The sequence below is a fragment of the Taudactylus pleione genome, unplaced genomic scaffold (genome assembly GCF_031769625.1).
Source record: "Taudactylus pleione unplaced genomic scaffold, aTauple2 ptg001990l, whole genome shotgun sequence".
Lineage (NCBI taxonomy): Eukaryota > Metazoa > Chordata > Amphibia > Anura > Myobatrachidae > Taudactylus > Taudactylus pleione.
In genome coordinates this window covers 6,172,675-6,200,192 of record NW_028286386.1, presented here as the reverse complement: position 1 = coordinate 6,200,192, position 27,518 = coordinate 6,172,675, and the positions used below count along the sequence as shown (strand labels likewise).

Sequence of the window (27,518 nt, the reverse complement as noted above, 5' to 3'; positions counted from 1 at the left end):
GGCGGAAAAGTTTAGCCAATGAATAGCAGGCGGAAAAAAGTGCAGAATTGGGGTTTTGGGGTGCAACATTGCAGGAACCCCCTTAAGACAGTCCCACAAAGGTAAACTGGGTCAAAAAAAAAAAAAAAAACACTTAAGAACACCCCAAAAAAAGTACTTTTGTTTTGGGGTGAAAAAAAAAACAAAGTTGGGGTACAAAGTTAAAAACTAGCGAAATAGACTCCAGGGGGGTACCCAAGTATGCCCCAGGTGTTTTTTGGATTACAGGTGCTTGCCGCAGGTGCATTTTTCACAATTTTTAAAAATTCACTTTAGCAACTGCTAAATATGCTACCCCCATTTTCATGTACCCAAAATTTGCTGGGACTAGTTATTTTCACCAAAAAAAACCCAGCTAAATCTATTCTTCACCACTTATGCAAAGACGCTAATTACAACCTATTGCGAACATTTAAGTACCCCAAAAACCTTCAGTAGGCCTATTCGGGGGTATCCATAGTGATCCCCCATGTCAGTGCATCTTTTGGGGGGTGTCAGGCTGATTTCCCCAAAACTGACAGGACTTTTCGCCTGTTTAAGTTTTGCCGGGTCCCGTTTTTGCGTTGTTTCAAATTGAATATGGGGATAAGCGAGGACGTGCGCGATACTGTCGAAGCTGGATAATTGGCTGAGACAAGATCAGTTTAAAATTGGATCGCAGCGACGCCATCTTGCGACTGGCTGCAAGACACCATCTTGGAAATGAGATCGCAAGACGCCATTTTACGAATGGCCGCCTAAGCGCCATTTTAGATAAACTCACACTTTAGTACATGTGGCGATATTACTATTAGCATCATGCGATTGCATCTGTGACCATCGCCATAAGTTACGGCGATTCATCAAAAGCCCATTTCATGACTTTACGTAGTTTGGGTGCTCTGGATAAAGTGTATATTATTATAATTCCCCTAAAGGATATATTTCAGAAATGGCTGTACAGTATGTCAAAATTGGATTGCATTAGCTAAACAGAGCAAATGGCCACGTGACAACTAGCCTGTGAAGACAAGCTTCATGGACATAACGTCTGCTCTCACTCCAGGTGGCCCTGCTCGAATACAGCAAGAGGGTCGTTTGTAGCACCTTACATTAGCAGGCTTCCTACAATAAAATACCTTCAAAGCCAAGAGTGTTATCTAAGGTTTGGGTCTTGTAGCTGTGCTAATTTGTATCTACACAGGCCCTGGGAGAACAAGGGCCCTCATTCAGAGCCGTTCGCTATTTGCGTTCGTTCGTTCAAAAACAAGGGGTGGCTATTCAAATGATCCGTTCGCACATTGCAGTCTGTTCACACCTCTAAGTCTGAACGAGCGAGCAAAACATACGCTTGTTTTTTTGTTAAAAACGCCCCCTGGCCGCTCGCACCATATGTCATGTCCGCTATTTATTAGATTAATCGAGTACATCGACCAGCGTATGAACTGCTCGCTATTCTTGTGGTTGGTTTTTTCAACCGCTATTTTGCGAGCAGTTCTGAGTTAAAAAAAAACAAGTGACGTGGTGAATGACGCTGCTATATTATTTATGCACACCCATAAAACGCCCGTTTTGACCTTTAAACACGCCTGTGTTCTGATCTCCCCTCCCCGTTTTCAAGCACCTTCCCCTGTTACCACCCACATACGCCTCATTCTGTCACTCAAAATAGCAGGCACTCGCTATATTGCGTACAAACGATTTTCAGCCGCACTGACTGGTTCGCGCATGCGTACTAAAAACCGTACGCATGCGCAGATGTGCGAACATCGCTCGGAACGAGCGTACTGCCGCTAGCGAGTGGCTCTGAATGAGGGCCAAAGACCAGCCTGAAAAGGGTGGGGGCTGCTGGGGCATGAGCAAGTCATGGAACTATAATGCTCAGCATTCCACACTGCTAGGTGTTTTCACTTCTAGGGCTAGCTGAGAGCGAAGAAGTGCTCCCCATGTCGGTCTATGGTGGTCTCCCTCCAAACAGATTCTCTAAGACTTCAGATTAGCGTTATCTCTGTGCTCTAATGAATTCACGTGCCTGTAGAGGCTCATGCTATAATTGCGTAATCACTGTGAGTTTAAGTGAGATTTAAGTGCACCATTTCTCATACATACATTAATACGCACAATTGCGCTGTTAACTAGTCACATATTAGCGAATGCATAAGACCCTGTATGAAAACGCTGAATTTTAGCTCCATGCACATGCATCTGCCCCAAGTTAACTAGCGTCTTTACATCAAACCCCAAATACTCACACATTACATATTCACATACAAGTTTCCATAAGCTTTAAGGTGTAAGATTTAAGTATGCACATTTACTATAATTGCTATGAAATAAAGATTATTTTGTAACTAAGGTTTTATACGTGATAAGTAAGCCATGTTTGGTATTGTACTGATGTGTACTCTCTCAACAGTATTCCAGTAATATCGATGGAGAGATTGCAACATGCATTCTCAACTTATGGACCGCAGAGACTTCAAGCAACAAAATGTACATTATATGAACAACTGTTAGGATTTGCATGAGGCGGTAAACCAGAGACCTCCAGTTGTTAGAGGCTGGACTGTGTCTATTTGAACCAACCTGTTAAATTCCTTGTAACATATGCCCTCTCCTTTAGGACCAATGGTATTAGCAACAAACTTCTCTATTGTGTTGTTTATTCCTGGGGGGTATAAATATGTGTGCTCTGGCCCTGGGTTCCTAGTCTTTGTGCTGAATGCTGATTGACGAGGGGTTTCTTGCTGATGCCTAACATCTGGACCAGAGAGCGCTGCGTATGTATAATTGTACTTGGGTCTGTATAATCTCTTTGCGCTAAGATTATATGAGGATCATAGCGTGTAACTGCTGTACTTTTACTTGAATAATACTTTGTGCTTTGGCACCACAGGTTGTAGGTCTGGAGTCTTTATTTACTGTATGACTGCGTACGCAAATTAGCGTCATCCTTAGAGGTTTATAGGCAGGATATTAGAAGGTATAGGCAGGGGTATATAGAGGTTCAAAGGCAGTATTGTTATACTTTTTCACCTGCAAAACACGCGATATAGGCGAAAAGTCCAGCAGGCGAAAAAATATCACGGGTGTGAAACTTATTGAATACGGGCCTATATATGAAACCAGTTACCTTTAATCCATTTAAAGAACAGCTAAAGTGAATACAGTTTAGGTCACAGTCTCTGAGCAGTCAAGACAGTTCGCTCAAAAGTTTCCAGTCAGTGTAACCCGCAGAACTGGATGCTGTCATGGCGCTTATAAAAGCCAAAATCCAAAACATACCTTATTTACTGTATTCTTGACACAGAGAGTGGCTAAAATTTTGCTTAGTATGTATGTTATAAGACAATGGTTGAAATGATGAATTGGAGTTATGGTATGGTATAAAAGCATTATTACAAACACGAAAATCAGTTATGCTGAAATCACTTAGTAATTTATTTTGAACTATGTGCATTTTTCCTACAAAAATTTTTGTACAGCAGATGTCATTTGTATATTGGACACTCTCAGTATAAGAGTAGAATGTAATGTTAACCAGAAAAAAAAAATGGATGAGTTTTATAAAGAAAAGAACAAGTATATAATCTTTCGTAAAATATATATATATATATACATACATATTCTTTGGTATATAGGGCCTGATTCAGCATCGATTACAACTGAAATCACGTACTCAGATCGGCCAATTATTACGTACTGCGCATGCACCATCCATGTGCGCCAATCGCAGTGCGATTACGCACACAGACAGAAATTCATCGCAGAATGAGTGACAGGTCGTGAGCATTTGGGGGTGGTCACGGGAGAGTGGTTGCAGAAATGCAGGCGTGCCTGCCGGTTGGAACGCAATTGCATGGGCATGCATAAATTAGCCACTGCGATTGCCTACACAGCTTGAGTACTCACTGTGTGCGACGAGACTGGTCAGACCTGCTGTAATTGTGCGTTATGGGCCGATGTGCTTCGATGGTACCGATGTATATGCAGGACTGCAAGGTATTATGGATATGAGAATGCAGTAGTGGGTGTCTCTAGGCTGGCTGAGCGGTGGCAGACATTAGCATATTTTCACAGCTGCATAACGTGTGATTACGCAGCTGCGATCGCAATGCGATCTGTGCTGAATCAGGCCCATAATCTGCAGAGCTCAAACTTACTCTACCATAAAATAATAAAGATATTTTTAAGCTACATTTTCTTTCATCACTGTTTTACACATGGTGGACAAACGCTGCAAACATCTGGGTAAATGAGGGACAAAAAAATGATTGAAAGGGATGTTTTCCACACTAGCATTAAATAAGCATATAGCATCCCAGAATTGTCAAGGCCATGTATAAAGACGTTGGACCGCCCTGGTTGGCTATTATAGCTAGCTCAGCTGCAAGAGAAGATCTCAACGATTTTGAAAGTCAGGTTATTGCTGGGAAACAGTTGGTAAGACCTTCAGTGTCCAGTAACCAAGATAACTCTACTTGCTTATGTTGCACAAGCAGCGATATAGACGATTACAACAGTATGGAACCATTATCAGTCAAAGGAGAATACAGATAAACTTACTGCAAGTGTTAACATGTGGCACAAGTAGCCGGTTTACTCAAAAACTGTCTCAATAGAACACCACAGAGTTATGGTGCATACACATGGTCAGATTTTTCCTTCAGATATGAACGATAACGATGTAAAAATCGTTCAGTCGTTCATATCTGAAGGAAAATCTGACATATCTGACATACCTGAATGATGGACGATCAACGATGCGCGTTCCCGATGGTCAGATAACGATTTCTGACATCTGATGTGTTTGCAGTCAGACTTGGACGATTCCATTCATTTTAATGCAGTCAAAAATCTTTCAATCGTTCAAATCGTTCAAAACTTTGGTAAAATCGTTCAAATCGTTCAATCGTTCATCTGACAAGTCTGACAAATCTGACCGTGTGTATGCTCCATAAGATATCATAGTCAGGTTGCAGTGCCTGAACTGCTTTCACACCTGGCACTACATGTTTTTGAGCTCAGTGGTGCAACGAGCACAGGCTGTGAACTAGCAAGCAGTGGTGAAAGGTGATCTGGTCAGATGAATCATCATTCACCATGTTCTTGACAAATGACCAAGTGCACATTGCAGCACCAACTTAAAGAACTCTACAGTGCTGAGTGCTTGTTTCTAGCAGTGATAGGATATGCGGGCTTTATTATGTGGTGGAGAACTTTTTTTCTAGCATGGGTTGGGTTCAGTCATTCTTATAGAAGGTAAGTAATCACTAGTGTAATGAAGGGGCGGCAAAGCTACAGGCCAAACACACCCTTTGACCAGCTGCAACATTGCCCACTGAGTGGCGGCCCGAAATCACCCCCCTTGCTGGACAGGCTGAAAGGTTTCTGTTGCAGAGATAAGCACCGCAGGCACTGTTTACCAAAATGGCTAAAATGGAGTTGTGCATGTGTGTAATACCCTCTTACTTGTAACTGGAATCAGCTGAGAAGCTGGAGGTTCTTTTCCGAGATCCTGGTTCCAGAGAGGTAAGGATGAGGCAATGATGGGATACAAAGTCGATTCGACTGACTTAGATTTATTTAACAAACCCTTCACTTTTGTTAATACACCGATAACATTTCAATTTGACAATGTACAATCTCAATGTGTTTTAACTGTGAACAGGTACAACAGCAATATCATTACAATTTTATTTTACAGGAATTCTGGATCCACGAAGATCATAGGATTTGACCTGACCACTATAATGGAAAAGGTAAGTAGAACAAACATGCAATATCAACTTTATATCGATTTTCACTTCACTTAGCAATCGGCAATTTTTCTGTTTAACTATAACTAAATCCTACTGGCCAGTTAACTATTTACCATTAAGCAAGTTCAGTGAGTATATTCAGACTGATCACTTGGATGGTGCACAACGATGCTCGGGTAGCTAATATCCTCTAGAACAGGGGTGGGGAACCTTTTTTCTGCAGAGAACCAATTTGATATATACCCCCTCAGTGTGATGTCACATGGCAGTGCTACGTTCACTGGTAATTACAGCAATGCCCGAAGCAACCTGAGGATGCTCCGGGGAGCTGTAAGGGCAGCAAAGAGATATATGTTATAAAAAAATAGCAACTTACCTGAATGTATGGAAAAGTGTATTTCTCTGCAAAGTTCATGAGGTAATGGACAACCACTCTCAACGCGTTTCGTCCTGGGACTTCATCCCCTTGATGAAGGGGCTATTTTTTTATAACATATATCTTTTTGTTTTAAGTGTACTATTGATTGCCTCTGGGTTTTAGCTATATGCTCTATTATCTTTTAAAATATATTTTAAAGGAAACCCGTTCATGTTTTAGATCCTTACCTATATACTTGTTTATTTTTTGTTTCTGAATAAATTGTGATTTATATACATATATATATATATATATATATATATATATATAAACGACGAAAAGAACAGCGGCACTCAGGGTCTTGAAAAAAATCAAACTGGTGTATTTAAAGAATATCACGACATAAGTCCAACGTTTCGGGGCCCGTAGCCCCTTTGTCAAGGATTTGGATTATCTCTACAGAGGGCACCTGGGCTAATGTACATCATTAACAGGAGTGCCGGACCGTTTCTATTTTATATATATATATATATATATATATATATATTTATTTATTTATTTATTTATTTATTGCACGTGCACTTTTTTACTCATATGGTTTATATATACCTCCTGACACATTCAGTAGTAAATGTTAATAGATTACACCTCCACTTAGCAAACTAGTCGCTATTTAGTCAATTCAGTTTAAATCCATTGGCTATCAATACTTTTATCAGTATCTTATTACTGACTTAGAGCTGACGCCATAATATTTTAAGGCTAAGTTTGCTACAATTTTAAACACTAAATTGTATATCACTGTTCACCTTTATTATTGGCGCCGTACCCACCTATTTCTTTGTCTCTCTCTCTCTCTCTCTCTCTCTCTCTCTCTCTCTCTCTCTCTCTCTCTCTCTCTATATATATAATGATGGGCATTCTCACCTCTTTAATTATGGCTACAGACTCTCCCAGGAAATGGAGCAAATTAGTTCTGGGGTATCACACATGCCCAGACGCTGCAGCTTCTCCCATAGGCCAAACTGGATCTCACGGCAGCCTGGGTGCAGACATATCATCATTCTCTCCCATTGCTCTGATACACAGAATATGTTGTGAACTTCTGCCAAAGGAATAAGGTTTGCATTGCTGCTTTTGATCTACATTGTCAATCACCTGCACATTATACTGTATGCACGGATCCTTATAATTTTTACCCAATGTTGTGTTGCTGTATCAGATTCTCTCAGCAGAAAGTACCAGCCTATTATATACCTCATTCAGCAGAACTCTGATTTTCAAGATGATATTGCAATACTTGTTAGATTCTCATTGTTTTGTATATTTATATACAATGCATGGTGGATTTCTGTAACTTTCTATGTGTTTGATTAAATGCATTATATTTTTTACGCATATTTGTAGCACATTATTTCTAGCTGCACTTGAGCTGTGTATATGTAACAAGAGTAACAAGGCAAAATGCCTCAAGGGGACATGGCCATAGTAACAAGGTGAAATGCCTTCATGGGGCATGTTTGAGTTTGATGGGACCCTTAATAAAGACCCTTAACTAATTGCTGAAAGACCGTGGGGTCTATTTGTCATGAACTATTTGTGGTATATTCCCACCCATTGTGCTGTTGTAGCCTATGGATTCTGCATAATTTTATGTATAGTTCATATGTACTAAAAGCAGAGCCGTAACTAGACTTTTTGGTGCCCTGTGTCAGAAAGAGCATTGGCGCCCCCCTAATTTTTCAAAGGGACATAATGCACCCAAAAAAGGGGAATGGCCTCATGGGGAAGGGCCAGGGAAGAGATAGTGGAGGCCATGAAATGCTGGAGACGAAATAAGAGGGAGCTACAAGTGAGAATGATAGTAAACAGAAATTTTACAGGCCCAAACATCGCCCCCTGCCCTGCGGTGCCCTGTGCGATGGCACCGGCCGCACTACCCTAGCTACGGCCCTGACTAAAAGCACAATGCAGGAGATTTCACAGAAATCTCTGGCAAAGTGCTAATTATATTATCAATGGGGACTACGAAAATCAAAGCTTTTCGGAGTTTAGCTCAGGTAGTTTATATAATCCTCAGATGGTGTAAACTACTGTAATGGTTCATACACACTAGACGATGTGTGTTGTGAAAGATACTGGTGAAAGATTTCCCTTGAACTTTCCATAGTGCAGGACAAACGATATTGAGTGTACACACTGAACGATATCATTAACGATATCATTCAGTGACATCATCCTGCCACATCCCTGAACAGGCACTTTCTAACATTATTGTCAGATTGGCCTGCATGTTTGCACGACAGCAAACATCGTTAACAACCCGCGGAACCGCGCATTGTTGGTCGTTTGGCGCATACACACTGGACGATATGAACGATAACATTATCGTCCATATCATTCTGTTTTATCATCTAGTGTGTATGCCCCTTTAGCATATATAGGCTCCAGGGTCAGGAGAGAGATCTCTCTCCCTTGCAGCCCAGGCGGCTCCAGACGCTGACGGTGTGCGCATGCACAGTGTCAGCTTCCCCTGGAGAAGTCTTTCACAGATATACTGCAACCGCTGTCCCTGCGAGTTCTCCTTTGTACATAGCGGGGAAGCTAGATACATAATAATTGCGACAGTACCACAATTATTAGTACATAGACCCCTAAGTTACACACAATGCCAAAGCCTGTACTAGCTGTATGTGGTACCCCAACCCCCTATTAAGTGATTTTAAATGTTTTGTACAAATGTAGCTAACAGAATTCAATAAAAAGAGAATGGCAGGTCAGCCCTCTAGTGGGCAAAGTTTAAATTACATGGTATTTAAATTTTACAATGTTTATTTAATTATTTTCAAAAGAAAAGGATAGAGTGAAAACCACTTTTGTTAAGTACAACATTCAGGATATATCATAAATTAGCATGCAGACTAGATGGTCACTCATAGGTCCTCTGAACTTGAAGTCCAGCGACTAAAGTACCGTAAACTTTTAAACTCAACCATCATCCCAAGACTGCATCTTTCAAACTGCTCAAAGTGAAATTACCTGTAAACCAAATGCTTTTGAACCTAGGGCCTGATTCAGACCCAGTCGCAAGCACTGTGCGCTCGCAACCGGGGCGATGGTGGGCCAGTGCGCATGCGCACGACGGAGCCAGCTCCGTCGTGCGCATGCCCGAGACCCGGATAGTGACGGGCACTCCGTCGCTCCGGGTCTCACAACAAAGGGGGCATGCTGTAGATGTTGAGTGACAGCACGCCCCCGTTTGGTGGGTGGGCCGGGGAAGTGGCTGCCCAAACGGAGGCGTTCCCATGTGAACGCCTCCGTTTGGGGCCGGCCCCACTGGTAGAACCGAAATATTTCTGGGGCTTGCGGCAACGAGACCCTACCACAAGGGTCTCGTCGGAAGCTCGATGGATCATCTTCCTGGCCGCTCGCTATAGCTGTGGGTGGTCACCCACAGCTATGCGAGCGGCCAGGAGGCCGTTCTAAAAAAAAAAAAAGATTGGCCCTGATTCAGAGCGAGTGCTGTGTCAGAGCGACCGGCTCTGAATCAGGCCATTAGACCCTGGGTCATGATAAAATGTAAGAGGCATATTCTCTTTATAAAGACTCCTCCAAATTGGTTTGCTGCAAGAACAAATAAGTGATTTGAGAGTTCAGATTTTCTTTTCTTTTATTAAAGCAACAAGTGATACAACAACATACAAATTAGTATGGTAGAACAATGCAAACAGAAATATACATGGCAAGCATGAACCAATGTAACAATTTATTAGTACATGAAGATAATGCATAACACATTAGTAGGAATAGAATACATGTAACGGCAGGGCATAGGAAGATCAATTAAAAGACATGGTGCAAAAAAAGAGTTTGTAACAGGTAAGTTAGGTTGCAAAGAAGGGTTCAGTGCACCGTAAATAGCTAAACACAAGTATTAAAAAAACATTATGCAAATACGAGACTACACTATTAATGACAACGTTTTTAATTTGGTTAGCGCACATCTCCGATTGTTGGAGAACTTAGCATGCGCAGAATGTGTACCACATATGTGTAACACTCAATCTGAGAGCCCGCTCACAGTGTCTCCCATCCGAAGCCTGACTGACAGGCTGCGGAATTTGGGGGACGTTACTGGCCACCGCTCCAGGAAATGGAGGCATGTCACCACCATTTTCCAGGAAGAACGAGGCCAGGGTCTGCATTGGTGGAGGCAAATTTCAGCTTACGCAGCCTGGTCAAAGGGCAACCATTGCGATCGATGGTATCTATTTCCTCCAGATACCTCCTGCTGCATTTACATTTTATTGGCTGGTATAACACAGCTGCTTCTGTGTGGCTGTGCAATACCGTCCATCTCTGAATCAGGCCACAAGCTCGTTTGCAGAATGAAGATATTAAATAAAAAAATAAAATAAACATAAATAGATCACATCCCCACCCCCAAACTAAAAGAGAACACTATTCCAAAGAACAAAAAAGAAGTAACTCACGACCACAGACCGCTGCTGTGTCCTATCTAAGGTATACCCAAAAACTAAATATACAATTTCAAAACAACAAGATAGTGTCACTAGCGCAGTCTGTATGGAGAGGTCTACAAGGTATCCATCTTCGTCTCACGGAATGTCTTCACCACTGTTTCATTTCAAGACACGGAACCGTATTCTGGATAGAACTCACCACTGGCACTCTAATACCATTCACTGAAAGGTTTCTTTAACACCTCCTTTTTCTTTCAACACATCACACTTCTTAGGGGTCTATCAACAGACACTCACCATAAATCCACCTTGGTTCATACGTATAAAGGTTTCTTGTTACGACTCCCCTTATATATCCAATTGATGAAAAAATTTATCTATTTTCTTAAAACAATTCTTTATTCCAAATCGGAACCATAAAAAGTAAAAAATAGTCACATCACAAAAAAAAGCACATATAGCAGTATTGGAACTATAGGTGGCAATAGGATATTCACAATATGGTTTTAAAACCTTTCTGATGACTCGGGCATAATCAGAGAAGGTAATCCAACTGGATGACACGTGGAAGAAAAAACCATTTAGAGAAATATCCAAAAAGAGATGGTATAATACCGCCTGTTGTCCAATTCCTGCTGCTTACTCCACTATCTACGCGTTTCGGACTGATTGTCCTTCCTCAGGATGTGGAGCTGTAACCCAGGAAGGGCTTAATATACCCCTCCTCTAAATTAAAAGACAATTAACCAATTATACTAAAAATCGCAAAAAACCCTCAATAGACCACATTGTGAAACCTCCTATTACCATCTGAAGTCCCTTACAGGATATAACCTTACTTCAAAATTCATAGACATGATAATCTCCCATAGAGTATCCAAAATAACATAAAAAAGGATATAAAAAAAGGATAATATGCATCAATTCAGCGTCAACAAAATCCTGGAATGTAATCCACCACCCACCATAGGAAAAAGACTGTGGCTCCTGCTTATTGCCACACCGCTTCTTCCAGTCTGCACAGCGGAAGTCCTTATAAGGTAATACCCCTCCGTAATACTTCCCCCATAAGTCCTAAAGCCCATATATATGAGCCAATACTTCCGGAGTAGTCGACTACCACACCCGGAAGTGAAAACGATCAGGCGCTCCATCCGCCCCCTCTAACACATAAACCATGTGATTAGAAGCGGTCACGCATACTTCCGGAAATCTCTATACGATGCGTCTCACGTCCACATCCGGAATCTGACCCACAAACCCGGAAGTTGGTTTCAAAGGAATTCCTCCCCATGGGCTCGCTTATTTAGTTCCACAATAGTTATATGCACATATGTGAAATATCACGAAGGTCCACTCCATTCGTAGATTGATATATAGAGTTCTGGAGATATGCAGCCAGATCCTTAACATCGCATCACCGTGGGGCAGTATATATTCCAAACATTCTGAATTAGTACTTTTCCATAGTACCAAATAAAATATCCTCCGTTGTACATGTAAAAAGGGGAAAGTAAACACCATTAGAGAATAAACATAACCCATAAAAACCATATAACAATAAAAAATATATATATATGTGTACACGGCTTCTACGTTCTTACAGAAACCATTTTGTCTCGAAATCTATATTAAGTCCTCTCGGGGCTAGTGTTTTTAACATATAGATTTTTTTCATTTCCATTTGTGCAAGACGTTCTTCCATATTATTTTTCCTCCAATTAGGATGGATAACCTTAATACCACAGAAGGATCTAAGGCCCTCATTCAGAGCCGTATGCTCTGAGCAGAGCGCACGTTCTGAATGAGGTCCGCCCTCCATAATTATGGAGCGTCCTCCTGGACGCTCGTATAGCTGTGGGTCACCACCCACAGCCTATACAAGCGTGCAGTTTGATGGCCGCGATGGTCTTGACCATCGCGACCATCAGAACTGCGAGCCGGAGCCTGCGGTTGAGGTTTTCAACCGCAAGGCCCGGAGTGATTTTGGCTCTATCAGAGCCAAAATCACTCCCACTGACATCACTAGTGATGTCAGTGGGCCGGCATCTGACGGTAGGCATTCCCTTGGGAACGCCCCCGTCAGGGAGGCACGCCCCCGGCACGTCCACCAAAGGGGGCGTGCTGTCAATCAACATCGACAGCACGCCCCCTTTGATCAGACACAACGAGCGAAGGAAAGTCCTTCGCTCGTCGCGTCTGGTGCATGCGCACGACGGAGCTCCCGCCGTCGTGCGCATGCGCAGTGCACAACATCGACCCACTTGCGAGCGGACAGGCGCTCGCGAGTGGGTCTGAATCAGGCCCTAAGTTCTGTGATATTGCACTGATGTTTCTGCTGAAAATGTAAGGAAACATTATGTGTACTCAATCCTTTTTTAATGTTCCTGGCGTGTTCTACCAGTCTAATTCCACTTATCGCACTCACACTGCGATAAGTGGATCACCTGCCACAATATGCAATAGGTACCAGTTGGTATTAGAAGTCTCAGTTTTTCTTTCCATCTCTAGAGTAACATCCACCCACTTTATTCTAAAGAGGTAAAAAAGTTTTGCTGGAAGAGGGACATAGAAGGGCAGTCCTGATGTACCATATTTGCCAAATAGACTTGCAGGCTGCTGCACTAATGGCCAGTAATACTGCCCCTAGTCAGTCTCCCATTTTGTCAAAGAATACTGAAAAGTGCCCACTCAGGTGTAAAAGGTAGGTAAGTAACAAAACGGGTCTCTGATTGAGCCTTAACCTGCAACCAAAACCTGCATTCTAAAGGGCAATGCCAAAGGCAATTCAATAAATCAGCATAAGGTTCCTCACATTTAAAACAATTGTGCGAGTTTGTTTTTCCTATAAGAAAACATCTATGTGGAGAAAGACAGGCTCTATGGAGTATGTTCAGGAACATTTCCATATATAGTTTAGAGGACAAAAGTCTGCAAGATATAGCATCTGCCTCTAGTACAGGCCTGGCCAACCTGTGGCTCTCCAGCTGTTGTCAGACTGCAAGTCCCAGCATGCTTCACCAGCTGATTGATGGCAGGGTATGCTGAGACTTGCCATTTCACAACAGCTGGAGAGCCACAGGTTGGCCAGGCCTGCTAGTAGATCATCTGTTCATAGGCCTGGTAATTTTGAAATCCAAAGAGTCAAATTAACTTGAAAATGGTTATAAGCAAGGGATATGCTCTTTTATTCAGAGGCTGTCGCCGATACATGTAGTCCACTAGATTTTGACAGTCCGCAAAGAAAAGATTACTAACCGTGGCATTAACATAGTGTTGGGCTAAGAGAAACACTACAGGATATGCAGCCAGAACTCCATATTTATCAGTGGCCTCCTGGAATGCGAGAGACCGTTTGGATACTTTATTCACAAGGCAACCAATATTTAGCGATCACTCAAACCTCCACAAATTAAATGGATTAGAAGCCTGCCCCTCTTGAAAATCAGGATTAGCTGTGAATGGGAGGCACACAGACTTATGGGCATTTAGGCCATATTTGAGTCTGAACAGATGCCATAACTTTTTAGTTGTCCATGGCAATTAATTAATCCGAGTGAGACTGAGATCTCCTGGTCATGAAGATGCAGAAAGCCCCCCCCCCCTCCCCACTCGCTTAGAGAAACTCCCTATCTAACAATGAAGTTGAATTTAATTCCAAATTATACAGTATTACCAGTTCATAATATACCTGAGAATAGCATCATGAGAAACCACAGAATATTAGGGAACCCAATACCTCAGTTTGTTTAGATTGTTGCAGTATCAGCAGACCTATACAGGTTCTTTTTCCCTGCCATATACATTTTTGGAAAAGGAAATTCAGATATTGGACATCTTTGGGTGACATAAACAAAGGTAAATCTGAATCAAATACATTAGACGGGGAAATGTAATTTAATGTAAGATTATGGAAGATTTTTCCAGGTCTCCAGCTCAGGTGAGATCGAGTGGATAATAGGCGGGAAATTGAGACTGGAGAAAGGAAGAAAGGAAAACTCTCTTTTTGGGGGGCACACTTCATTAGTTAGTTAAATTAATACATAACTTTTATTCAAGAATATTTGAAATTTATGTCATTAGTAAAAACCACATACAAAAAAAAACATACAAACATAAACTACCTACAGATATATGTCTTGTTCAAATAATCAAAAATCACTCTAAAAATATGGAAATACTGACATTTTTAGGTGGAGCATAATGCATTATTATAACCATATCCGTACATGGTGAAAATATTACAATTATTTGTATTCAATACATGTGAAAATATTTCATAATCATAAGCATACGCGGATTATCTCTAATCATCTTTAAATCCTTTCATTTCTTCCAAAGAGATTATTTTAAAAAAACTCTTAAGATACTTCACAGCACATAAACTTCAGTCCTGGCCACTTCCACAAAGTAATGGATAGTCCCATAACCAGATTCTTCAATACATTACAATGGATCTTTGTATGCTCTTTAGTAAATTGAAACGATAAGATACAATGTATTATATCTAAGCACTGGAAAATATACACTATGCAGTAATAGTTAGAACTCTATTGTCATTGCCTCTACGGAAGCCTCCTACATACTCAGAGAGAGACCATAATGTATTTACTGTATCTGGGAAAAACCATAGTTCCTCAGAGTATCAGCTAGGAAGAAATAATATAGTTATACCCCACTTGTTACAGATTGAACAGCTGCTGCAGATTGTATGCATACACAGTGATCAACCTGTGAGCGTGTCTCCCTGTGCTGTGGGACATGAATAAGGAAGTACAGTATCTGCTTTTGCAGTGTGCTGGATGGGGAACCTGATTAATCACTGAGAGCAGGAACCCACAATCCAGCCACATGCAACTAGAGTACTTAGAATAGGCAAAATGGAGAGTCACTAAAACAGTTCATTATTAGATAGGGAGAAGTATACTCCACCTGATCAGTCACAAACGCTGCTGCCTGTCATTTGCAAATGCATTGATGGCAGGTGAGCGGCGTGTGCCTGTGTTGAGAATTGAAAAAAGATTATTAGCGCTCAACATACATTTGAGCTCATTCAAGTGGACCTTGTTGCCCCTGACATTGCAAGGTCTCAACTTGTAAAATTCCCCAGTGTCAGCAGCACTGAAAACAGAAAAAATACCTCCTATTGGAAGTTAGTGTGCATGGATCAGCCTATATTTCTGAAGGTTAGCGGTTCCATGTACCAATTTAGTCCCACTCGTGCACAGCGGGACCCCCAGTCACCAAGATGCGCGTTTCACTTCTGCTTTCTCAATTGACTAGGGTGGTGAACAGCTGGCCTGGATGATAATGGTGAACACTTTCAACACTTGCTATGACTTCATCATGTTTCTCATAGACCAAGGGATGTCTGTGTCACATTTCATTAAGTTATGTCAACTACTTTAAAAGTTATAAGTAAAACTTTGGGGCCAATAGCGAGTGAAACACCCTGTATTTGTCCATAGCACATCCACCAAAACAAAGTATAAATCACAGAGCGCACCGTTAGTGTAACATAAAACAAAAAGGTGTAAACTGTGACACTAATGGTTATGTGATAGGATACAGCAGATAAAACTGATAGAGCTACTTGAGAACGTAATACACACTACAAAGCAACAGGATAATTAATGTACATAAGAGTAAAAAGGTATATATAGCAAGTAGAAGAAATAGAGGCAGGTAACCAGCCCAGCCTAGCCAGGTATAAGAAAAACACACAAATGCTGTTTATGGTATACGGGCCCATTTATCAGTGCAGTACCGCCCATGATCGCACTGCAAAATGCGATCATAGCGGCCGGATGTATTAACCAGGACATGCAGGATGACGGGCTCCGATGTGACCGGAGTGCATTCGGGGCTGCTGCGCATGCACAGTCATGCGGACTGCACATGAGCAGCGCCCATTGCCGGCAGAGGGATCTGGGAGATCCCTCCGCTGGCTTATATGCGGTAAGTGCCTATAGACTACAGCGGCTAACGCTATCTTCAGATGGCGTTAGCTGGTGGAGCCAATATCGAGAATGCTTCGCATTCTGGATATTGGTACATTTGGCAGAATTTGGCAGAATCGCATCCCCCATAGAAACCAACGGCATCGGAGGGATCGCAGCAGGTATGCTGCGGTCCTTCCTTCATACATCCGGGGGATACTTAGCATTTGAGGTAAACCCCCAAAAACGTGTGTTTTCGGGGATTTTACCTCAAATATTGAATGATAAATGGGCCCCATAGTCTTACTGAAGCGTCTAAAAATTTAAACTGGTGTTGTTGCCCAACCAAACTAGCTATCATTTTCTATGGCATCCTTGAAAATGATAGAATCTGATTGGTTGCTATAGGCAAAACCTCCACTTGTCTATTTTAGAAGCTTTATTAAATGTACCCTCTGGGGTATATTTACTAAAGGTCGATTTTAGTCGATGTTAAATCGATCTAAATCGATGTGTTTCTGTGGTTAAATCACATATTTACTAAGAGACATTTTTTTTTTTTTTAAAGTGTTAGTAAATGTGTGATTTAGCCCCAGAAACACAACATAGATTTAATTTTAGATCAAAATCAATTTTTAGTAAATCGACTCCTAAATGTCAAAAGTACCCTCTACTTTTATATGGATGTAAATGAAGTAATACGGGGGCAGTGGTTTATGTAAATATGAATAAAAAATTAAGCAAATATAGTACAACAAAAAACATGTACTGGTGCCTCAACAGTAAAATCACAATGAATAATGAACATTAATAGGCAGGACAGATATATGGCAAAGGGTAATTCGGCACGCACAGCTGAAAGAGAAGTGCCGGTATACACCAAAACAGGACATAGTCGGCATCCCAGCAGTCAGAATACTGGCATCTGAATCCTGACAGCAGTCAGAATCCTGGCTTCATAATTCTGACTGCTGACATTCTGACGCTAAGGTTAGGTTTAGGGATTAGGCACTGGGGGACGGTTAGAGTTCTACTGCGAGGTGGGTTAGGGTTAGGCTGCAGGGGCGGAGGATTAGGGTTAGGTTGCAGTAGAGGAGGTTAAGATTAGGGTTAGGCTACGGGAAAGGTGGGTTAGGGTACTTACCTCCATGCTTCGGGATTGTGACTGTCGGTATTCTGAACATCGGCATCACAACTGCCATGATCCTGTGCCCAACCCACCACAATTACTAGGTGGCTTTACAGGTTACATCAGTGAAATTATATTAAGGTGAAAAATCAAAAATCAGGGTCCCTATGGGGGATAGCACACAACAAAAATAAAAGTAATTTGGCATAAAAAAAAAAATCACAAAGCAACCTTTGGACAGTAAAGCCAGGGTCCTGATGGCAAAGGTCAGTCTGATCTACTTAGGTTGAGCACCCAGGAGGCAAGCAGGTATGTAGTAGTAATAGCCACTCACAAAGAAGTAGTCCTAGAGGATATCCCAGCAGCGGAGACAGTCCTATCCAAACTCCACACTCTCAGGAGCTGCTCAGTTCCAGAGAGCAGAGTTCAGCATATGGAACCTCAGGCATTGGAAAGTGTGTGTGGGGGAGAGGGGGGGTAGAGACAAGCTAGGAAAGATGGAGATAGAGAGAAGGCAGCAGAAGGATATGGGTAACATTCAAGGAGTGGTGGGGTTAAAGTAAGGTTAGTATGAAAGAAAGGGGTCTATTCAGCAAGCAATATGTTACTTAAATCATGTGGAAATTAACATTTGCACATCAGTTAAAAATCCCAGCTATGCTGGAACCCAGGCAAACGTGGAAAACACACAAACTCCACACATATAGTGCCCATTGCCCAGGCACTGTTAGGCAACAATGCCAACCACTGTACCATTAGGATGGCCATAATAAGCTCTGAGCTCACTACTATCTAATGGATGTAATCCAATGGCTAATATTAACTCACCACTTGGTCCCTTTCATCCACCATTGAAAACTTTCCTTTACATTCTTGTGTATCCAAATTTTTAGATAAATATCAATATCATTGTGAAAGAATGCCACCTGGCCCATCGAAATCCCGGACCACTGGGTTCCCAAGCAGGACAAATGAGTCTTTAGCTAGAAGGGATTTGTGACTTAATATACCACACCTTCTCTTACATGGTTTGCACTTTGTAGACTGGAATCAATATGGACCCTTGTTGGTACGGAACAAGATATACTGTGCTAGTGTTAGCTTTTCTAGGTATTGATTGCCAGACAAACTTGTTTGAGGCAACAATCATCTAAATAAAAATGTATTATAGTTTTCTTTAATATGAGCGATCAAGGTCAAAAGAATATTTTAAAATCTTTCTGTGATATTGATACCACAAACAAACGTTAACAAAGTTCTTTTCAATCTGAACAATGGGAGATAAATGTCTTGTAACCCCTTCTCTTGGTAGAATTACCTGAATCAGTCTGCTCTACAGGATGATTGACATATTGGAAAATTACTTGTTTCTCCTCTTGGACCTTTGTAATGGTGGGTACACACTGGGCGATATTACTGAGCGACTGCACGATTACGACATCGTAATCGTGCAATCGCCCAGTAATCGTGCAGAAATCGTGCACTTTTATGTCGGAAATGACCAGCGATGCGCACTCCCGCTGGTCGTTTCCGACATTGTCCATCGCCTGTACATGCAGCACAATCTGACGATAACGACAGATTGGCATGTTCAGGAATGATGGACAGTGTCTGCACTGAACGACTGATCATTCAGTGCAGACACTACAGGGGATCAGGAACGACTGTACGATTACGATGTCGTAATCGTACTGTCTTTCCTGATCGCCTAGTGTGTACGCACCTTAAGGGAAATAGGTGCAAATTAGAACTAGATCTTTTTTTTTTTTTTTTTTTTTAAATATCTTTTTATTGAACAGCAATAAAACAATTATACATTGCACAATCCAAGAATTAAATAAAATAAAATTATCTGATAAACGACTAGTCTGTTTCTTGGAACAAACAATATACAAACTACTGTTAATCTTTTCAAACTTTTTTGGAAAATAGTACAAATATAGATTGAAATTATGTCAAAGTACAAAGAAACAAAGTACTTGAATATAATATAATGTAGAAATTTACAAAATTACAAATACTGTATAAAAAAAAATCGATATAGTACACCGTATAGAAATGCAAGTAAATATACAATCAATGTCACTCAAACTATGCAACTTATAGAGCCAGTGTAAGCAGCAATTGAATTTTGAGTTAACCAATTATCACATCAACTTCGGTATATCAGTCAATCGTTGCGTCAATATAATCTACATCAATGCAGAATTATATTAGAAAAAGGGGGAGAGTTAGAATAAATGATAAAAGAAACAGAAGAATAAAGAAAGGTGAAATAGAGGGGGAATCACTGACAAAAGGTGAGAGATACCTTGTCTGGGGGGATTCAGGGTCTTGAAAAAAATCAAACTGGTGTATTTAAAGAATATCACGACATAAGTCCAACGTTTCGGGGCCCGTAGCCCCTTTGTCAAGGATTTGGATTATCTCTACAGAGGGCACCTGGGCTAATGTACATCATTAACAGGAGTGCCGGACCGTTTCTATTTTCTATATATATATATATATATATATATATATATATATATATATATATATATATATATTATTTATTTATTTATTTATTTATTGCACGTGCACTTTTTTACTCATATGGTTTATATATACCTCCTGACACATTCAGTAGTAAATGTTAATAGATTACACCTCCACTTAGCAAACTAGTCGCTATTTAGTCAATTCAGTTTAAATCCATTGGCTATCAATACTTTTACCAGTATCTTATTACTGACTTAGAGCTGACGCCATAATATTTTAAGGCTAAGTTTGCTACAATTTTAAACACTAAATTGTATATCACTGTTCACCTTTATTATTGGCGCCGTACCCACCTATTTCTTTGTCTCTCTCTCTCTCTCTCTCTCTCTCTCTCTCTCTCTCTCTCTCTCTCTCTCTCTATATATATAATGATGGGCATTCTCACCTCTTTAATTATGGCTACAGACTCTCCCAGGAAATGGAGCAAATTAGTTCTGGGGTATCACACATGCCCAGACGCTGCAGCTTCTCCCATAGGCCAAACTGGATCTCACGGCAGCCTGGGTGCAGACATATCATCATTCTCTCCCATTGCTCTGATACACAGAATATGTTGTGAACTTCTGCCAAAGGAATAAGGTTTGCATTGCTGCTTTTGATCTACATTGTCAATCACCTGCACATTATACTGTATGCACGGATCCTTATAATTTTTACCCAATGTTGTGTTGCTGTATCAGATTCTCTCAGCAGAAAGTACCAGCCTATTATATACCTCATTCAGCAGAACTCTGATTTTCAAGATGATATTGCAATACTTGTTAGATTCTCATTGTTTTGTATATTTATATACAATGCATGGTGGATTTCTGTAACTTTCTATGTGTTTGATTAAATGCATTATATTTTTTACGCATATTTGTAGCACATTATTTCTAGCTGCACTTGAGCTGTGTATATGTAACAAGAGTAACAAGGCAAAATGCCTCAAGGGGACATGGCCATAGTAACAAGGTGAAATGCCTTCATGGGGCATGTTTGAGTTTGATGGGACCCTTAATAAAGACCCTTAACTAATTGCTGAAAGACCGTGGGGTCTATTTGTCATGAACTATTTGTGGTATATTCCCACCCATTGTGCTGTTGTAGCCTATGGATTCTGCATAATTTTATGTATAGTTCATATGTACTAAAAGCAGAGCCGTAACTAGACTTTTTGGTGCCCTGTGTCAGAAAGAGCATTGGCGCCCCCCTAATTTTTCAAAGGGACATAATGCACCCAAAAAAGGGGAATGGCCTCATGGGGAAGGGCCAGGGAAGAGATAGTGGAGGCCATGAAATGCTGGAGACGAAATAAGAGGGAGCTACAAGTGAGAATGATAGTAAACAGAAATTTTACAGGCCCAAACATCGCCCCCTGCCCTGCGGTGCCCTGTGCGATGGCACCGGCCGCACTACCCTAGCTACGGCCCTGACTAAAAGCACAATGCAGGAGATTTCACAGAAATCTCTGGCAAAGTACTAATTATATTATCAATGGGGACTACGAAAATCAAAGCTTTTCGGAGTTTAGCTCAGGTAGTTTATATAATCCTCAGATGGTGTAAACTACTGTAATGGTTCATACACACTAGACGATGTGTGTTGTGAAAGATACTGGTGAAAGATTTCCCTTGAACTTTCCATAGTGCAGGACAAACGATATTGAGTGTACACACTGAACGATATCATTAACGATATCATTCAGTGACATCATCCTGCCACATCCCTGAACAGGCACTTTCTAACGTTATTGTCAGATTGGCCTGCATGTTTGCACGACAGCAAACATCGTTAACAACCCGCGGAACCGCGCATTGTTGGTCGTTTGGCGCATACACACTGGACGATATGAACGATAACATTATCGTCCATATCATTCTGTTTTATCATCTAGTGTGTATGCCCCTTTAGCATATATAGGCTCCAGGGTCAGGAGAGAGATCTCTCTCCCTTGCAGCCCAGGCGGCTCCAGACGCTGACGGTGTGCGCATGCACAGTGTCAGCTTCCCCTGGAGAAGTCTTTCACAGATATACTGCAACCGCTGTCCCTGCGAGTTCTCCTTTGTACATAGCGGGGAAGCTAGATACATAATAATTGCGACAGTACCACAATTATTAGTACATAGACCCCTAAGTTACACACAATGCCAAAGCCTGTACTAGCTGTATGTGGTACCCCAACCCCCTATTAAGTGATTTGAAATGTTTTGTACAAATGTAGCTAACAGAATTCAATAAAAAGAGAATGGCAGGTCTGCCCTCTAGTGGGCAAAGTTTAAATTACATGGTATTTAAATTTTACAATGTTTATTTAATTATTTTCAAAAGAAAAGGATAGAGTGAAAACCACTTTTGTTAAGTACAACATTCAGGATATATCATAAATTAGCATGCAGACTAGATGGTCACTCATAGGTCCTCTGAACTTGAAGTCCAGCGACTAAAGTACCGTAAACTTTTAAACTCAACCATCATCCCAAGACTGCATCTTTCAAACTGCTCAAAGTGAAATTACCTGTAAACCAAATGCCTTTGAACCTAGGGCCTGATTCAGACCCAGTCGCAAGCACTGTGCGCTCGCAACCGGGGCGATGGTGGGCCAGTGCGCATGCGCACGACGGAGCCAGCTCTGTCGTGCGCATGCCCGAGACCCGGATAGTGACGGGCACTCCGTCGCTCCGGGTCTCACAACAAAGGGGGCATGCTGTAGATGTTGAGTGACAGCACGCCCCCGTTTGGTGGGTGGGCCGGGGAAGTGGCTGCCCAAACGGAGGCGTTCCCATGTGAACGCCTCCGTTTGGGGCCGGCCCCACTGGTAGAACCGAAATATTTCTGGGGCTTGCGGCAACGAGACCCTACCACAAGGGTCTTGTCGGAAGCTCGATGGATCATCTTCCTGGCCGCTCGCTATAGCTGTGGGTGGTCACCCACAGCTATGCGAGCGGCCAGGAGGCCGTTCTAAAAAAAAAAAAAGATTGGCCCTGATTCAGAGCGAGTGCTGTGTCAGAGCGACCGGCTCTGAATCAGGCCATTAGACCCTGGGTCATGATAAAATGTAAGAGGCATATTCTCTTTATAAAGACTCCTCCAAATTGGTTTGCTGCAAGAACAAATAAGTGATTTGAGAGTTCAGATTTTCTTTTCTTTTATTAAAGCAACAAGTGATACAACAACATACAAATTAGTAAGGTAGAACAATGCAAACAGAAATATACATGGCAAGCATGAACCAATGTAACAATTTATTAGTACATGAAGATAATGCATAACACATTAGTAGGAATAGAATACATGTAACGGCAGGGCATAGGAAGATCAATTAAAAGACATGGTGCAAAAAAAGAGTTTGTAACAGGTAAGTTAGGTTGCAAAGAAGGGTTCAGTGCACCGTAAATAGCTAAACACAAGTATTAAAAAAACATTATGCAAATACGAGACTACACTATTAATGACAACGTTTTTAATTTGGTTAGCGCACATCTCCGATTGTTGGAGAACTTAGCATGCGCAGAATGTGTACCACATATGTGTAACACTCAATCTGAGAGCCCGCTCACAGTGTCTCCCATCCGAAGCCTGACTGACAGGCTGCGGAATTTGGGGGACGTTACTGGCCACCGCTCCAGGAAATGGAGGCATGTCACCACCATTTTCCAGGAAGAACGAGGCCAGGGTCTGCATTGGTGGAGGCAAATTTCAGCTTACGCAGCCTGGTCAAAGGGCAACCATTGCGATCGATGGTGTCTATTTCCTCCAGATACCTCCTGCTGCATTTACATTTTATTGGCTGGTATAACACAGCTGCTTCTGTGTGGCTGTGCAATACCGTCCATCTCTGAATCAGGCCACAAGCTCGTTTGCAGAATGAAGATATTAAATAAAAAAATAAAATAAACATAAATAGATCACATCCCCACCCCCAAACTAAAAGAGAACACTATTCCAAAGAACAAAAAAGAAGTAACTCACGACCACAGACCGCTGCTGTGTCCTATCTAAGGTATACCCAAAAACTAAATATACAATTTCAAAACAACAAGATAGTGTCACTAGCGCAGTCTGTATGGAGAGGTCTACAAGGTATCCATCTTCGTCTCACAGAATGTCTTCACCACTGTTTCATTTCAAGACACGGAACCGTATTCTGGATAGAACTCACCACTGGCACTCTAATACCATTCACTGAAAGGTTTCTTTAACACCTCCTTTTTCTTTCAACACATCACACTTCTTAGGGGTCTATCAACAGACACTCACCATAAATCCACCTTGGTTCATACGTATAAAGGTTTCTTGTTACGACTCCCCTTATATATCCAATTGATGAAAAAATTTATCTATTTTCTTAAAACAATTCTTTATTCCAAATCGGAACCATAAAAAGTAAAAAATAGTCACATCACAAAAAAAAGCACATATAGCAGTATTGGAACTATAGGTGGCAATAGGATATTCACAATATGGTTTTAAAACCTTTCTGATGACTCGGGCATAATCAGAGAAGGTAATCCAACTGGATGACACGTGGAAGAAAAAACCATTTAGAGAAATATCCAAAAAGAGATGGTATAATACCGCCTGTTGTCCAATTCCTGCTGCTTACTCCACTATCTACGCGTTTCGGACTGATTGTCCTTCCTCAGGATGTGGAGCTGTAACCCAGGAAGGGCTTAATATACCCCTCCTCTAAATTAAAAGACAATTAACCAATTATACTAAAAATCGCAAAAAACCCTCAATAGACCACATTGTGAAACCTCCTATTACCATCTGAAGTCCCTTACAGGATATAACCTTACTTCAAAATTCATAGACATGATAATCTCCCATAGAGTATCCAAAATAACATAAAAAAGGATATAAAAAAAGGATAATATGCATCAATTCAGCGTCAACAAAATCCTGGAATGTAATCCACCACCCACCATAGGAAAAAGACTGTGGCTCCTGCTTATTGCCACACCGCTTCTTCCAGTCTGCACAGCGGAAGTCCTTATAAGGTAATACCCCTCCGTAATACTTCCCCCATAAGTCCTAAAGCCCATATATATGAGCCAATACTTCCGGAGTAGTCGACTACCACACCCGGAAGTGAAAACGATCAGGCGCTCCATCCGCCCCCTCTAACACATAAACCATGTGATTAGAAGCGGTCACGCATACTTCCGGAAATCTCTATACGATGCGTCTCACGTCCACATCCGGAATCTGACCCACAAACCCGGAAGTTGGTTTCAAAGGAATTCCTCCCCATGGGCTCGCTTATTTAGTTCCACAATAGTTATATTCACATATGTGAAATATCACGAAGGTCCACTCCATTCGTAGATTGATATATAGAGTTCTGGAGATATGCAGCCAGATCCTTAACATCGCATCACCGTGGGGTAGTATATATTCCAAACATTCTGAATTAGTACTTTTCCATAGTACCAAATAAAATATCCTCCGTTGTACATGTAAAAAGGGGAAAGTAAACACCATTAGAGAATAAACATAACCCATAAAAACCATATAACAATAAAAAATATATATATATGTGTACACGGCTTCTACGTTCTTACAGAAACCATTTTGTCTCGAAATCTATATTAAGTCCTCTCGGGGCTAGTGTTTTTAACATATAGATTTTTTTCATTTCCATTTGTGCAAGACGTTCTTCCATATTATTTTTCCTCCAATTAGGATGGATAACCTTAATACCACAGAAGGATCTAAGGCCCTCATTCAGAGCCGTATGCTCTGAGCAGAGCGCACGTTCTGAATGAGGTCCGCCCTCCATAATTATGGAGCGTCCTCCTGGACGCTCGTATAGCTGTGGGTCACCACCCACAGCCTATACAAGCGTGCAGTTTGATGGCCGCGATGGTCTTGACCATCGCGACCATCAGAACTGCGAGCCGGAGCCTGCGGTTGAGGTTTTCAACCGCAAGGCCCGGAGTGATTTTGGCTCTATCAGAGCCAAAATCACTCCCACTGACATCACTAGTGATGTCAGTGGGCCGGCATCTGACGGTAGGCATTCCCTTGGGAACGCCCCCGTCAGGGAGGCACGCCCCCGGCACGTCCACCAAAGGGGGCGTGCTGTCAATCAACATCGACAGCACGCCCCCTTTGATCAGACACAACGAGCGAAGGAAAGTCCTTCGCTCGTCGCGTCTGGTGCATGCGCACGACGGAGCTCCCGCCGTCGTGCGCATGCGCAGTGCACAACATCGACCCACTTGCGAGCGGACAGGCGCTCGCGAGTGGGTCTGAATCAGGCCCTAAGTTCTGTGATATTGCACTGATGTTTCTGCTGAAAATGTAAGGAAACATTATGTGTACTCAATCCTTTTTTAATGTTCCTGGCGTGTTCTACCAGTCTAATTCCACTTATCGCACTCACACTGCGATAAGTGGATCACCTGCCACAATATGCAATAGGTACCAGTTGGTATTAGAAGTCTCAGTTTTTCTTTCCATCTCTAGAGTAACATCCACCCACTTTATTCTAAAGAGGTAAAAAAGTTTTGCTGGAAGAGGGACATAGAAGGGCAGTCCTGATGTACCATATTTGCCAAATAGACTTGCAGGCTGCTGCACTAATGGCCAGTAATACTGCCCCTAGTCAGTCTCCCATTTTGTCAAAGAATACTGAAAAGTGCCCACTCAGGTGTAAAAGGTAGGTAAGTAACAAAACGGGTCTCTGATTGAGCCTTAACCTGCAACCAAAACCTGCATTCTAAAGGGCAATGCCAAAGGCAATTCAATAAATCAGCATAAGGTTCCTCACATTTAAAACAATTGTGCGAGTTTGTTTTTCCTATAAGAAAACATCTATGTGGAGAAAGACAGGCTCTATGGAGTATGTTCAGGAACATTTCCATATATAGTTTAGAGGACAAAAGTCTGCAAGATATAGCATCTGCCTCTAGTACAGGCCTGGCCAACCTGTGGCTCTCCAGCTGTTGTCAGACTGCAAGTCCCAGCATGCTTCACCAGCTGATTGATGGCAGGGTATGCTGAGACTTGCCATTTCACAACAGCTGGAGAGCCACAGGTTGGCCAGGCCTGCTAGTAGATCATCTGTTCATAGGCCTGGTAATTTTGAAATCCAAAGAGTCAAATTAACTTGAAAATGGTTATAAGCAAGGGATATGCTCTTTTATTCAGAGGCTGTCGCTGATACATGTAGTCCACTAGATTTTGACAGTCCGCAAAGGAAAGATTACTAACCGTGGCATTAACATAGTGTTGGGCTAAGAGAAACACTACAGGATATGCAGCCAGAACTCCATATTTATCAGTGGCCTCCTGGAATGCGAG

The 27,518-nt window shown here is 41.7% G+C and overlaps 1 pseudogene; it reads left to right on the top strand.

Moving 5' to 3' along the window:
* Window positions 1-5,134: 5,134 nt before the first annotated feature.
* LOC148435843 (kelch domain-containing protein 7B-like) overlaps window positions 5,135-27,518 on the top strand; it is a 57,509-nt pseudogene continuing 35,125 nt past the window's right edge.